The following is an 8664-nucleotide window of genomic DNA, read 5'->3' as shown; positions in this document are numbered from 1 at the left end:
GATATTCCATTATTCATATGTAACTTGTCACAGACTAAATATACTGAATGCTTTACCACTTCAAATGAAGTATGGAAACTGCTTCCACTTGGGTACTTTTATACTCCTTAACTATTAAATATAACTTATTTAGTATTTCATACAGAAATATTGAACACTGAAAGAGATATAATTTTTGTTTCAACAGTCAGATACGATTTAAGGAATTCATTGGAAGAAGAGAAAAATATACTTACTTTTACTTTTACCCATTTTGTTGTTCTTTCATTTATCAAGTTCCAATATTTCCTATCATTTTCTTTGCTTGAAGAACTTCCTTTAGGCATTAGTCAAAGGTAGATTTGCTCGGAACACATTATCTTAGTATTCTTATGTCCTTGAATATCTCCTCTTACCTTTCATTTCTGAGGGATAATTTCACTGACTGCATAATTCTCAGTTAACTGTTTTTTTTTTTCTTTCAGTATTTAAAAAAATTACTTCTTTTTTTTAAGAGTTTATTTATTTATTTGAGAGATGGAATAAGTGAGAGAGAGCATGAGAGGGAAGGTCAGAGGGAGAAGCAGACTCCTTGTGGAGCCGGGAGCCCAATGTGGGACTCAATTCCAGGACTCCAGAATCATGACCTGAGCTGACGGCAGTAGCTTAACCAACTGAGCCACCTAGGTGCACCTATACCACTTCTTTCTGATTTCCATGATTTCAAATGAGAAATTCACTGTTATTGGAATTGGTATCCTCCTATTGGTAAGGAATCATTTTTCTGGTTGCACTTAATATTTGCTTTCTTCGTATTTAGTTTTCACAACTTTAATTATGACATATTTGGCATAAATCTATTTGGGTTTAATCTATTTAATGTTTACTCAGCTTTTTACATCTATAGGTTAATTCCTTTCATCAAATCTGAGAAGTTTCAGGCATTATTTCTTCAAAAATTTCTTCATTCAGAATCACTGTATCCTCTAATTCTGGAATTCAAATTATATGAATATCAGATCTTGGATTATTATCCCAAAGGGTTGTAGGTCTTTGTTAATTTTTATTTTATAGTCTAATTTTCTTGTTGTTTATATCATGGAAATTCTACTGATCTGACATAAAATTAGCCAACTCTATTTTCTGTCATCTCTTCTATAGACCCATGCTGGTAATTTTAAATTTTGGTTATTTTATTTTTCAACCCTTAGTTCCTATTGCATTTTTTATAACATGTTTCCTTTCTGAGTTTCTCTCTTTTATTAATTTCAAGAGGAATCATTATAATTACTTCTTGACACAATTTTATAATGGCTTTTCTAAACTCATCAGATAGTTTCAGTATTTGATGTATCTTATTGTTTTCTACTGATTGTGCCTTCTCATTTAAGTTGTACTTATCATTGTTTTCAGATGACTAGTCATGTTTTATGGTGTCCGGAATATTTTAGATATTATGTTAGGGGATTTTAAACCCCATTAAATTTTCTATTTTACTATGCAGTCATTCTTTCTGGGTTTAATCATATGATAAACCTTCTGAGCTTTGCTCATATCTCCATTATGGCTAGATCAGGTCTCTTGTTAGTGATTGTGGGATGGAGAATGGATTGGCTCAGAAGTTCTGTTGGTGATGATGCTGAGAACAGATTAGGTCTTTCACCAATTTGGGGATATTTTTATCTATTTTCTTTTCAAATACCCCTTGTGGCTATACATGGATGTGGAGCAGAGTATGACCTCACCCCTCCTTGGTTTCACTGTTGCCACTGCTGCATACAGAGCTTACTCACCATTGCCAGAAGTTTTGAGGCACACATGCCTATATCCACCCAGATTCTGCTCATGATGTTTCTGCACATAGATGCAATCTATTGCTGCTAGCTGATGAAAGGCAGTAATTGGTTTGCCCTTGCAGGTACTGCTAGTGATGTTTTCATGGCAGATTGTGCTGACCACTATGATGTGGGAATTGGGCAGCTTTACTGTATTTTGCTAGTGATATTGCAGTATGTAGTATGTCATGCACTGTCATTGAGCATGGGTTTGTCTCCCAAGTCCTCACTGGGTATTCCCTGTCCGTGACTTGCCTAACAAGATTAGGTTTTTCTTTTATTTTTTTTTCTTTTCTATTTTTTTTGTTTGTCTCTCTGTTTGTGGTTGCCACTTGTAGAGTTCTTTGTTGCCCAGTACTGCATGTATAAAGAAATCAAGAAAATAAAACACAAGGAATTCACTGCAGTGTTGTAGTTCAACTCCTGAGGACCTTAGCGTGTCAACCTTCTTTACACCTTTCATAGTTATAACTTTCTGTTGAATTATTCCCAGGATATTTTCTTGTGTTTAGAAGAAAAGTGTGAGGTAATGTGGTCTATTTCACCTTGCTCTGGAACTAAAAGTGGATTATTTTTATAACTCATATTTTTTGCTGATATTTTGTATTTTTTTTCACTTGTATTTGCTGAAGAATTTTTATGATGACTGCTATTAAAATCTCTGTCATAGAATTCCAAATTCTGATTTAATCCTGTGTTGGCATTTGTTGATTGTCTTTTCTCATTCATATAGTGATTTCTGTGGTTCTTGATATAACAAATGAGTATGATTTTATCCTAGATATTGTTGGATACTATTTTATGTGAAAGTGGTCCTATTTAATCTCTTGTGGATGTGAAGTAAAAGGGACAGGTGTGTGTGTGTGTGTGGTGTGTGTGTGTTTAACTTCCCTCTGGGACCTCCTGACATACTGCAGGAAATACGGAATGCTGGCTCACAATGTTTCTTTACAGACTGTTGGGGAGGAATGGGAGTTAAACTTCTTTCAGCACTCTTGACACTTTTTTAGTGCAAGTAGGGCATTTATTCACATCTCCTTATTGCCTCTGAGTGAGACAGGTATAAGATCAACTCCTTGCTTGGTCCCACTGACACCAGGGAGTGGAGTAATGAAAGGCTTACTCTAATGTTTTGTTGCTAAAGGGTGGAGTTGAAAGCTGAGTTTTCTGCTCAACTCTTATCATAATTGTGGAGGGAAGAAGGAAGCAGTTGTCACTCTAACACCACCTCCCACCACCATATTCCAGGTCATTGATGCCAGGTGGGGGTAATAAAAGCTCAGCTTCCTATGGGATCTTACTGAATGAGGGGAAGTAGAAAAGTAGAATACTGACTATCCCTTACCTCACATAAGCTCATTCTGTGACACTGATGCTGAATGGTAATATAGGCTTAGTTGCTCATTGGATCTTGCTGACACTGGTGGGAGACACAGTCACAAGAAGCCCTGTTTTGTACCTTATCTTTCAGTGTCACTGTTTCCAGGTGGCTATGGACATTTAGCTTTCCCTGGTCCCTGCTGACAACAGAATGAAAGTGGAGTGCTGACTAGCTCTGATTCACACCATTTTATTCTGTCTCATAGATCCCAGGTGGGGTGTAGGATCAAATCCTCAATGAAACCGACAGATACTGGGGTAAGGATGAAGCATATTGAATACTAACTCTGCATCATACTTTCTTATTAACTGTCTTTGATTACAAGGGAGAGTGGATGTTCATATTGATGTTAACTCCAACACCATTACTCAGGCAAGTAAATCCAGCGCACTTGCTTCCATTGTATGAGACATGAAAAATCAGCTCCTACTTAGCTTCACTGATGCAAACCCAACAAGGTAATTAACAAGTTCCATGTTTCCAATAAGAGGTCAACAGAAGAATAGCTCCCTCCTCAGCCCTGCCAACACAATCCAATAGGGGAAATGAGAGCATCACTTGTTTCTGCCAAAGGGATCATTATCTCCATGTTTTAGGACATGCCAACATTACTGTGCAGAAGAATTGGAGTTCTACAACATGCTTCTGCATGGTGTGGTAGCATATTAGTTTCTTATTCAGCCCCATTGAAATGATAGAGAAAGAACAGTTTTTCCTGTTGGTGTCTGGTAGTAGTAAAATAGATGATATTGCCAAAACAGGTTTTCTGTTATTAAGATATCCTTTTTTATGTCCCAAAGCTAAAACAACAAACACACACACACACACACACACACAAAAAAAAAACCTTTACCTGAAGTTTCTTTTGTATGTAGCTGTTGGCAGTTCTGAGTTAGAACTTCTTGCAGCAAACTTTTCTGGATATATGGAAATAAATAAGGAAGGAAAGTCACTGCCATATTGTTAGTCAAGTCCTGAGCTCCGTATGTAGTATAAATTCTTTCTACTTGTTAGCTTTCTTATGCTTATTTATCATATTGTATCTCAGGGTTTTTGAAGTTGTAAGAGTACCTAGGAAGAATAGCCTACCCCATCTTACCCAGAACTGGAACATTTTTGACAGAATATTAACGTAAGGGAAATGATTTAAGATTAAATAATGACTACTTAAATATCGTGTATGGTCTCCACTTAAACTGTTAATAATTTCATTAACACCTTAAATGAAGAACAACTCTGCATTTCAGTTTATTAAACTTGTCATTAGTTTGTTTTCCTTATAATAACCCGAGGAAACAAATGAATATTAACACAGTGGTATAGCAAGGAAGGAGAATGAAATCAATTTGTACATTAACGACAGCCCCCACCAATTGTCACCAAATGTAATTTCCCTTGAAGTTTTCCAGTCATTGGTAAAAATTTCCATGGTTTCCTGAATTTGAGAACTCCTTGGTTCCTTTTTTATGACTAAAATATCTTCCAATTATAGAAATGAATGGCTATGTCTACTCTCCTCTGTTCTGCCACTTGTATTTAACTAAGCCAGCTAAGCTGGCCATATTAATGAATAGATAAAAGAAGAAACAAATATCTATATATCTATATGCATATCTATATCTATCTCTATATCTGTCTTTATCAATATCTATATAGAGAGAATGCCTGTAGCAATGAAAAATAAATGTATATCTCTCTGTAAGATCTTACTTATTTTCCTTAATGTAAATTGGATCAGAATTTTAATTTTATACATTAAGAAATCCCCTTAGTCTCATTAGCTTTTTTTTAAGGTAGAGGGAGAAAAATAGATGTAAAACCGAGAAATATAATGTATTTTCCAAAACAAAGTGATGTTTGTAAACTTTTCTAATGGGGAATATAGTAAGTATTCAGGATAATAAAAACAATACTAAGAAAAATTCTAGGCATGTATATTGTTTCATATATGAAAGTAGATGCTGAAATCACTGAGAAATAAGGAAATTTATTTAAAATTAATTTTCTCTAAGCTTAAAATATTGTACATTTCTGCTGGAGTCCTATCCATATGTTTTTCAGGTGTTCTTGTGGACATACTACACCCTAAGTGAACAAACAGTACATTGCGAACACACTTTGCATTTTTCAGTCCACTATTGCATATTGCATATTTCAGCATTATTGACTGTACTTAAGTAATTATTGATGAAATTACCCTAGTGTTCTGAAAAGTATAATGTCTTACATATATTCATGTTGAAATACTTACCTCTGAGGAATAATTTTGACCGTGTTGTCAACATTTAGTTATTTGTAGCAATGGGAATTGTGACTAGCAAGAATGAATGAAAGCAAGGATTTTTTTTAAGATTTTATTACTTATTTGAGTGAGAGAGAGAGAGAGAGAGAGAGTGAGAGAGAGCATGAATGGGGAGAAGATCAAAGAGAGAAGCAAACTCCCCATGGAGCTGGGAGCCCAATGCAGGACTTGATCCTGGGACTTCAGGATCATGACCTGAGCCCAAGGCAGTCACTTAACCAACTGAGCCACCCTGGTGCCTGAAAGCAAGGATATTTAAAATTTTAATTTTAACTAGAGTAGTTTAGAACACACACATACACACACAAATGTTCATTTACAAATTATAGAAAATTTCTGCTGTTCTCTAAGTTATTGTATATTCATTTCTACTAGAGGAAGAACATGTTTACAAGGATATCTCATTGCACTTGAAGAAGTTTCCATAGATCTTATCATCTATAGTTCAAAAACTTATAGTCAAAATATGCTGTGTAAGCTATGGTAAGAGGCTGGGGAGTCATTCAGAATTATTCCTGGTGGTTTTGTCAGCTGATGAATATCAGCAAATCCCATTTTATATAGCTCTATGTTGTTGATGGCCCACATAAGTACATAAATACATATGTACATAAGTACATAAGTAGTACCAGCTAGACAGTATTTTTTCCCTCACTCCCAGCTCCCACAATGTAATGAAAATCTAGGTGAGGTAGTTGGTGAAGACTGCAGTCCCTCTTTTCCTGCATAGTTTTATGTTGTAGGAAAGCTGTTTCAATGTACTTATTAGCTGATGGGAGCTCCCATACTTCCAGTTTACTGAGATGGCAGATATATTTCTGGTAAACTCAGAAGCATTGACAGATCTCATTTTCACTGGGTTGGAGCTGTAAAAAATCTATAAATGGCAGTGGCAGCAACTAAATGACACCAGTTCTCAGCACCCCCATACCAATGACACATATACATACCAATTCTACTACATAGAGAGGAACTAGGTGGAGCAGACATGAAAAGTGAGTTCTTCATTCTGCCTCCTCCATTTCTAGTTAACTAGCTCAGAGTTTCTACCCAGAGTAGAGTCAGAGCAAACCTCAAAGTATGACAACTTAAAGAGACCCAACTTTAGTTGAATCAGAATGTGGACTAATTTATACCCTGGACATAAATTCAAAATAACAAAAAATAACAGAGCTATAGAGCTATCAATTAGCCAAAGCTAACAGGTGGATGTGATACCAGTATTGCAGATTGATCAGAAGTTTAATCAGGAGGTCAGTGGAAGAAATAATAAAAAAGAACTCATATAACACCAGTCATTCCTGGTGTTTAGAGAGATTATGTGGCCCTACAAAGCTATGGCTTCTGTGGAGAAACATCAGAAACTGTACACTGTAGGGGGAAAAAATAGACTTCACTGACCTAATCTAACCCAGTCATTAAATAAACAGGAACAACAGAAACAAGTCCTGGGTATAGGGGATTAGGCATTAGAGTGGTTACAATATATTTGCTAAACTTTCTAGTTATGGACAAAATATTATGAGATATGCAAAGAAACAGGAAAGTGTGACACATGCACAGGAAAAACTGCAAGCAATAGAAATTGCCTTTGAGGAACCCAGAGGTTGAACTAGGTAGGAAAACATGCCAAAACAGCTACAATAGATATGATTAAAGATCTAAAGGAAACCATGCTGAAAGAATTAAAAGAAGTTATGATGATAATTTCTCATCAAATAGAGGATACAAATAGTTTTAGAAATTACAGAAATGAAACAAATGGAAATTCCAAGTTAAAATGTGTGATATGTAATACCAAAAGTTCAATAGAGGAGATCAACAGCAATTTGAGCTGGCAGAAGAATGGACCAACTTCAATACACATTAATATAAATTATGCTGAGAGGAAAAATGAGGAAAAATAACACCTCAGAGAAATGCAGGGCACCATTAAGAACACAAACAAATATAAAAAAAGAGTACCAGAAGAGGAGAGGATAAAGAAAAGATTAAACAATTATTTGAAAGACTAATGACTAAACTTCTCAAGTTTAGTGAAAAACATTAATCTATACATTCAGGAAACACAATAAACTTCAGGTAAGATAAGAACAGAAACTCAAAACCAGGCAAACAAAGTCAAATATCAAAAGATGAAGACAAATAGAAATTCTTGAAAGCAGTAAGAAAAAAACAACTCATTAAGTACAAAGGAACTCTACTAAATTTATAGGTGACTTGTCATTAGAAACTATGGAGTTCAGAAGGCAGTGGAATGACATATTTAAAGTAATAAAACAAACAAACCAACCCTGTCAATTAGGTGTTATATCCACCAAAAGAGTCTTTCAAATATTAAGGTAAAATAAGGCATTCCCAGGTGAAAAAAAAAAAAAACCTGAAAATAAGTTGCAAGTAGACCCATATTATAAGAAACACTAAAATAGGGGGAGGAGTCAAGATGGCGGAGAAGTAGCAGGCTGAGACTACTTCAGGTAGCAGGAGATCAGCTAGATAACTTATCTAAAGATTGCAAACACCTAAAATCCAACGGGAGATTGAAGAGAAGAAGAACAGCAATTCTAGAAACAGAAAATCAACCACTTTCTGAAAGGTAGGACTGGCGGAGAAGTGAATCCAAAGCGACAGGAAGATAGACCGCAGGGGGAGGGGCCAGCTCCCGGCAAGCGGCGGAGCTACAGAGCACAAAATCAGGACTTTTAAAAGTCTGTTCCACTGAGGGACATCGCTCCAGAGGCTTAACCGAGGTGAAGCCCACGAGGAGTCAGCGTGGCCTCAGGTCCCGCAGGGTCACAGAAGGATCGGGGGTGTCTGAGTGTCGCAGAGCTTACAGGTAGTAGAACGGGGAAGCCGGCTACAGAGACAGAGCCGAGGAGTGAGCTCTAAGCTCCAGGTTACCTTGAACTGGTCGCAGGCTCAGTCAGCTCAGAGCGCGGCCAGAGGCCAGGGTGACGGGAATAATTGGGCACGGTAAGGGCGGTGCAACTCCGCCTGGGGCAAAGACACTTGAGAATCACTACAACACTACAATCACTACAATCACTACAACAGGCCCCTCCCCCAGAAGATCAACAAGAAACCCAGCCAGGCCCAAGTTCACCTACCAAGGAGGGCAGTTTCAACACCAAGGAGAGCAGCGGAATTCCAGAGGAGAAAGCAAAGCA

The sequence above is a fragment of the Enhydra lutris genome, unplaced genomic scaffold (genome assembly GCF_002288905.1).
Source record: "Enhydra lutris kenyoni isolate GAN:26980312 unplaced genomic scaffold, ASM228890v2 scaffoldscaffold67, whole genome shotgun sequence".
Taxonomy (NCBI): Eukaryota; Metazoa; Chordata; class Mammalia; order Carnivora; family Mustelidae; genus Enhydra; species Enhydra lutris.
The sequence above is the reverse complement of the archived record's forward strand: the minus strand, read 5'-3'. Positions refer to the sequence as shown.